This window comes from Chrysochloris asiatica, unplaced genomic scaffold (assembly GCF_000296735.1).
Source record: "Chrysochloris asiatica unplaced genomic scaffold, ChrAsi1.0 scaffold00152, whole genome shotgun sequence".
In the NCBI taxonomy this organism is placed as follows: Eukaryota; Metazoa; Chordata; class Mammalia; order Afrosoricida; family Chrysochloridae; genus Chrysochloris; species Chrysochloris asiatica.
Genome location: NW_006408670.1, coordinates 4,066,556 through 4,074,142, shown reverse-complemented (window position 1 = coordinate 4,074,142; position 7,587 = coordinate 4,066,556). Strand labels below are relative to the sequence as shown.

General features: G+C 39.0%; 1 protein-coding gene and 1 pseudogene across 2 annotated transcripts in view; one reads left to right on the top strand and one right to left on the bottom strand.

The window, feature by feature from the left end:
- The window catches only part of ARHGEF9 (Cdc42 guanine nucleotide exchange factor (GEF) 9), a 392,374-nt gene that overhangs the window by 97,085 nt on the left and 287,702 nt on the right, over positions 1-7,587 (bottom strand). The window lies entirely within an intron of this gene.
- Positions 620-1,102, top strand: LOC102810904 (annotated as a pseudogene).

Here is a 7,587-nt window from a genome sequence, read left to right as displayed (position 1 = left end):
AGGAGGGACCAGTAGCTGAAGAAGGATATCACGTTTGGTAAGGTGGAGGGTCAGAGAAAAAGAGGAAAACCCCCAACGAGATGGAATTGCCAGGTTGGCAGCATTGATGTACTCAGGCGTGGCAACAGTAGTGAGGTTGGTTCAGCATTGGGCAGTGTTTCGTTCTGCTCTGCATAAGGTCACTACCGACTCGATGGCACCTAACAACAACAACATTCAGATTGTGTGGGAAGTCTTAGCCAGAGCTATAAGGCAAGATACAGAAATCAAAGGCATTCAGATTGGCAAAGAAGTAAAACTCTATTTGCAGATGATATGTTCCTATACATAGAGACTCAACAAAAAACCTACTAGAACTCATTGGAAGATTCAATAAAGTGGCAGAGTACAAGATCAATATACAAAAATCAGTCTGATTACTCTATACTAACAATGAAAGTGCTGGAAAGGAAATTAGGAAAGCAATACCATTTATAATAGCTGACCAAAGGATGAAATATTTAGGAATAAATCTAACCAGAGAAAGAAAAGATCTATTAAAAAACAAAGAAAACCTACAAGGGCTCAGCTCAGACCTCAGCGTTTCTCGTATCCAGAATCCCCCAGCCGCTAAGTGAAGATGCCGCGTGGAAGTCTGAGCCGCACTTCCCGGGTGGCCCCTCCGGCCAGCCGGGCACCTCAGATGAGAGCTGCCCCCAGGCCAGCTCCAGCTGCTCATCCACCAGCAGCGGCCGCACCGTCAGCAGTGGGCTCACCCGCTGCTGCCCCCAGGCAGCCAGGTCTGATGGCCCAGATGGCAACCACAGCGGCGGGTGTGGCCGTAGGCTCTGCTGTCGGGCACACGCTGGGCCACGTCATCACCGGAGGCTTCAGTGGAGGAAGTCAAGTTGAGCCCGCAGCAAGGCCTGACATCACTTACCAGGAACCTCAGGGCGCCCAGCCAGTATACCAGCAGCAGCAGCAGCAGCAGCAGCAGTTTGGCCCTTGCCACTAAGAGATGAAACAATTTTTGGAGTGTGCCCAGAACCAGGGTGACCTCAAGCTCTGTGAGGAGTTCAGTGAGGTGCTGAAGCAATGCTGATTTGCAAATGGATTAGCATAATCAAGAAGTTCAAGTTGAAGAAATGGAAAATCATCTTTCCTGACCAAGTTAATTTAACATACAACTACAATTGTTAGTGTAACGTGTGCGGCACCAGTTAACCCTCTCCTCCCTCATCAACAACCCCCTTGCTTCACAATCACCATGGAGAAGAGCTTGGAGGTGAAGTTAAGTTTGGGGTGGGACAGAAGTTTGTGAGGCCTCCTTAAACTAGCTATTGTGATGTAATTGTTTGAATTAATTAGAATAAAGTTATTTTCTTCAAAAAAAAAATGCCTACAAGAAGCTTCCACAGGGAAACACTATACAGGGTTGGAGCCAACTTCATGGCATTTAATAACAACTTCAACAACATCTCTTTTTATCCATTAGACCAAAGGAATCATAAATTAGTTATCTTAAATAATTGGAGGACTAGAGAGATTGAGTGACTTGCTTAAGGAATCATAAATACAACATTGTTTCAAAAAGTTCTATGAAGCATTTGGTCGGTTGGTGATGGTGTCAGAGCAGAGTCAGGTAGGGTCTGTTGGGGAGGGGCTGAAATCCTAGGGACAAGGCTCTCACGAAACTACACCAGAGCTTTGGATCTGTCATAAAGGTCTGAGCATCAGTTACCCAAAACCGCAAGCGGGAAAAACTTGGTATTAAGGAAAGTATTGTTTTTTGAAAATAAGCACGGGACTCCCTCTGCAGCCATCCCGCCCCAGAGGAAGTCAGAGAGTGGGACTATAGCCAGGCTGGCAGAGAGCACCAGCACTGAAAGCATAGAAGTGAAAGCTGCAAAAGGAGGTGTAAGACATTTCATACGTTTTTTTTTTTTTTTTCCCCTCCCCTTCACTGTTGTGCCCTCTTTGCCGAGCTCAGACCCCTTCAAGCAGGTGGGTGTGAACACCCCAGGAAGGTCCAGCATTGAGACTACAGCTTTCCCACGTCATAGAGAGAGAGAGCCACACAGCACTGGACTCCCTCTGCAGCCATCCTGCCTGGGAGGAAGTCAGAAGGGCTGGATTACAGCCAGACCAGCAAAGGGCACCCACACTACAAGCAAGGATTCTTGTCTCTGCTTTTATATTGCCTCTACTTTTGGACCTTTTCAACACACATTTTTCCTGGAGGTAGGAGATTTTTCTCCCTATGTTACCTAAGAAGTGATAGCAATCGTGGCCATATAGCCAAGGTACAAGCATACCACATAATATTTCACCATTGAGACAAGAGCCAATAACAGCTGCTAAACATTACATGTGAAAAAGGAAGCTTATCTCCTGATCATATTGACCAGGAGACACCCAGTAAGCTTAATAACACAACAAACATCCATTTAAGCATTAAAAAACCACATAACTATTGGAAATGAAAAACAAAAGATATCAAAACATGTCCCCAAATAGAAGACAGTTGATGAGGCAAATGAGCTGGAGACAGACAAAGGCTTTCTAGAAGAGGAAGAGCAGGTTTTAGATATGTCTGAGAAAGAATTCAGAAGAATGATATGGAAACAAATTCAAATGTTCCAAAAAGGGGTGGAGGAAAACTAGGAAGAAGTCATGAAAGTACTACAAGAATAATCAAATATGATTGATACAGCATTGGAAACAATTTAAAACCTGCAAAAAGAGGTCCAGATGATTAATAATAAAATATCAGAAATGGGCACTTCACTGAAAGAGGAAAGGAGCAGAATAGAAGAGATGGAAGCCAGAACTAGCGTGCTGGAAGACAAATCTCTCAATACTGCTAAGATAGCAAACAGAAAAAAGAATAAATAATTATGAAGAGAGTTTAAGATTCATGCTGGATAACATGAAGAGGAACAACTTAAGAATTATTGGTATTCTGGAACAGGAAGAATCAGAGAAATTCACACATAGTTGAAGAGCTTCTAGAAGAAAATTCCCCTAACATCTTGAAAGATGAGAAAATAAACATTCTAGAAGCTGGACATACCCCAGGAAGGATAGACCCCAAAAGAAAGTCACCAAGACATACGATAATCAAGCTCTCCAAAATCAAAGACAAGGAGAGAATACTAAAAGCGGCCAGGGAGAAGAGAAGTGTCTCTTATAAAGGCAAGCTCTGACTATTCAGAACTAACCATGCAGGCAAGAAGGCAATGGAGAGACATATACAAAACCCTACAAGAAAAAAACTGCCAACCAAGAATTGTCTACAGTAAAACTATCAATCAAATATGAAGGTACAATAAAAACATCCCACAATAAACAGAATCTGAGAGATATTATCAAAACCAATCCAGCACTTCAAAACATCCTAAAGGGAGTTCTTTGGACTGAAAACCAACAAGAACAGAAAACAACCAGAGATTGACAGGCATGGCAACACCACCTGGAACTCAGTCGACAGACAGCAGAGTCCAGAACAGAACATGACTACAACAATGAATTCAAAAGAGCTGGGAGGTCAACTGAAGATAAAAATTATATCAATGTCAAATAAGGGATTAATGTAGCAACAGATATCCAGGTGGTAAGGATCTCAGGTAGATTACAGGATATAATAGATTATCTTAAATGGAGAGAAAAGTTAGTAGACTATAAGGTAACCCCAAAGAAAGTTAATACTTCACAACATACCATGAACATGAACTTCCAGGCAGAACAAGCAAACAGGAAAACTAAGAAGAAACCGACAAGAAATAGCACAAAAAAACATAAATGCAACACAAGAAGGCACGCAGAACAAAAGAACAAACAGCACTACCAAAAAGTAACATAATGGTAGCAATTAATTCATACTTATTGATAATTACAGTGAATGTCAATGGATTAAATGAACCATTGAAGAGACAGAGAGTGGCAGAATGGATAAGAAAACAAGACCCTTCAATATGCTGCCTGCAAGAGACACAACTTAAACTAAAAATTAAAGGATGGAAAAAAATATATACCAAGCTAACTGCAACAATAAACAAGCTGGAGTGGCAATACTAATCTACAACAAAGTAAACTTTAAGTTAAAAACTAGCATAAGAGACAAAGAAGGACTCTATCTCATGATCAAAGGGTCAATTGAGCAAGACGACATAACCATAAAAAATATCTACGCTCCCAATGAAAGAGCATCTAGATACATGAAGCAAACCTTACTAGAATTGAAGAAAGAAATAGATAAATCTACAATTATGTGACAGATTTTAATATGCCACATTTGAAAAGGCACAGAACAACTAGAAATAAACTCGATAAAGTTACAAAGGAACTAAACAACACAATCAAACAACTTGACCTCATAGATGTATACAGAGCATCTAACCCAACAACAGCACAATATACATTCTTCTCTAGTGCGCACGGAACATTTTCCAGAACAAGCCCCCATAAATTTAAAAACATCAAAATCCTATAAAGCATCCTTTCAGACCACAATCCTATAAAACTAGAAACCAACAATAAGAAGACCAAGGAAATAAAGTTGAATGCATGGAAACTGAACAACACCCTGCTGAAAAGCAACTGGGTAAAAGAAGATATTAAATGTGAATTCACAAAGTTCCTAGAAACAAATGAGAATGAAAACACAACATACTAAAATCTTTGGGACATGGTCAGAGCAGTGCTGAGAGGACAATTTATTGTGATAAATGGGCACATTCAAAAAGAAGAAAGAACCATAATTAACACATTAACACAGCATTGCCAACAATGAAAAACTGACCAACAGAGGGAACCTACAGTCACCAAAAGAAAGGGAATAATAAAGATAAGAGCAGAAATAAATGAGATGGAAAACAGAAAAATCTGAACAAAGAATCAACAAAACAAGAAGCTAGTTCTTTGAAAGAATTAATAAAATTAACAAACCATTGGCAAACTAACAAGAGAAAAGATGGAGAGGACACAAATAACTCATATTAGAAACCACATGGGCGATGTCACAATGGAACCAAAGGAAATCAAAAGGATAATCATAGAATACTAAACAAATTTGAAAACCTAGAAGAGATGGATATATTCTAGAAAAACATGATCTACCTAAACTTACTCAGAGTGAAGTAGGAAGTTTGAGCAAACCCACAACAAAATAAGAAATTGATCAGGTCATCAAAAATCTCCCAACCAAAAGAAGACCAGACCCAGATAGTTTCATGGGTGAGTTCTAAAAGGCATTCAGGGAAGAACTGTCACCAATTCTACTCAAATTATTACAGAATATATAAAAGGATGGAAAACTCCCTAATACTTTCTATGAAGCAAGCATAACCTTCATATAAAAACGAGGGAAGGACATCACTATGAAAGAAAATTATAGACCAATATCCCCCATGAATATAGATGTAAAAATTCTCAACAAAATCCTAGCCAACATAATCCAACAGCACATCAAAAAAATAATACATCATAAAAGGAATGCAAGGATGGTTCAACATTAGAAAAACAATCAATGTAATCCACCATATAAATAAGAAAAAGGAAAAGAACCACATGATCATATCGATTGATGCAGAACAGGCATTTGACAAAATCCAACATCCATTCCTTATAAACACACTCAACAAAGTAGGAACTGAAGGGAAATTCCTCAACATAATTAAAAGCATATATACAAAACTAACAGCCTACATCACTCTCAATGGAGAGAAATTGAAAGCCTTCCCTCTGCGAATGGGAACCAGAAAAGGTTGCCCTTTGGCACCACTCCTATTCAATATTGTGCTGGAAGTTTTAGCCAGAGCTATATGGCATGATAGAGAAATTAAAGGCATCCAAACTGGCAAAGAGGAAATAAAACTCTTTCTATTTGCAGACAACATGATCCTATACATAGAAAACCCCAAGACGTAGTAAAAAAAAAAAAACTACTGCACCTCATTGGAAGATTTAGAAAAGTGGCAAGGTATAAGGTCAACATACAAAAATCAGTTGGATTCCTCTATAGCAACAATGACAGCACTGAAAAGGGCATTAGGCGAGCAATACCATTTACAAAAGCTGCCCAAAGGATGAAACATCTAGGAAAAAACGTAACCAGAGGAAAAAAAGGACTTATACAAAGAAAATTATAAAACACTACTACAAGAAATGAACAAAGAATTACAGAAGTGGAAAAACATACCAAGTTACTGGATAGGAAGTCTCAACATCATGAAAATGTCAGTACTGCCCAAAGCAATTTGCACATATAATGCAATCCCAATCCAGATTCCAACAACATTCTTCAAAGAGATGGAATAGACAATTGCTAACTTTATATGGAAAGGAAAGAGACCCAGAATAAGCACAGCACTGCTTAAGGAGAACAATATTGGAGATCTCTCACTCCCCGACTTCAAAATTTCCTACATGGCTACAGTGGGCAAAACAGCCTGGTACTGGTATAATGAAAGATACATTGATCAATGGAACATAATCAAGAATCCAGAAATTAAACCATCCACATACAGACAAATGATTTTTGACAAGTGCCTGGGCATATTGCTTGGGGAGGAGACAGTCTCTATAACAATGGTGCTGGCAGAACTGGAAAGTGATATGCAAAAGAATGAAACAAGACCTTCACCTCACACCCTATACAACAATGAACTCAGCATGCATCAAACATCTAAATATGAACCCCAAAATTCTGAAGGTCATCAATGTAAAAACAAGGACAAATGTCAGGGTGCTAATTCTGGGCATATACAGAATACCAAACATTTTGAAAAGTACACAAACAAAAATAGACAAAATAGATGACTCAGACATATTAAAAATTAAAAACTTATGTGCATCAAAAGACTTCACCAAAAGAGTAGAAAGGGAACCCACAGAATGGGAAAAAATCTTTTGCAATGATGCATCAGATAAGGGACTCATTTCTAAATATATACGAAACTACAACACCTCTACAAGAAAAAGATAAATGACCCAAATAAAAAATGGGCACAGGACATGAACAGACACTTCACCAAGGAGGAGATCCATGCAGCCAACAAACATATGAAGAAATGTTCATGATCACTAGCCATCAGAAAGATGAAAATCAAAACAACAGTGAGATATCATCTCACTTCAGCAATAACAGCAAAGATCAAAAAAGCAGAGGACAATAAATGCTGGCAAGGATGTGGAGAGACTGTGAAACTCCTTCATTGCTGGTGGGATTGCAGAATGGTCTAACCTCTCTGGAAAGCAATATGGTGCTTCCTCAGAAGGTTGGAAATAGAAATACCATTTGATCCAGCAATTCCTCTACTTGGTATTTGCCCACAAAAAATATGATCCATAACATGAGTAGATATATGCACACCAATGTTCATAGCAGCACTATTTATAATAGCAAAAAGATGGAGACAGCCTAAGTGCCCATCAATTGAAGAATGGGTAAACAAACTGTGGTACTTACACACAATGGAATAGTATGCTACCATGAAGAACAACAAGGAAGCTGCAAGCCAACACATAACATGGATGAACCTTGAGGACATTATGCTAAGAAAAATTAGTCAGTCATAAAAGGTGAAATATTGCATAAGACCATTATTG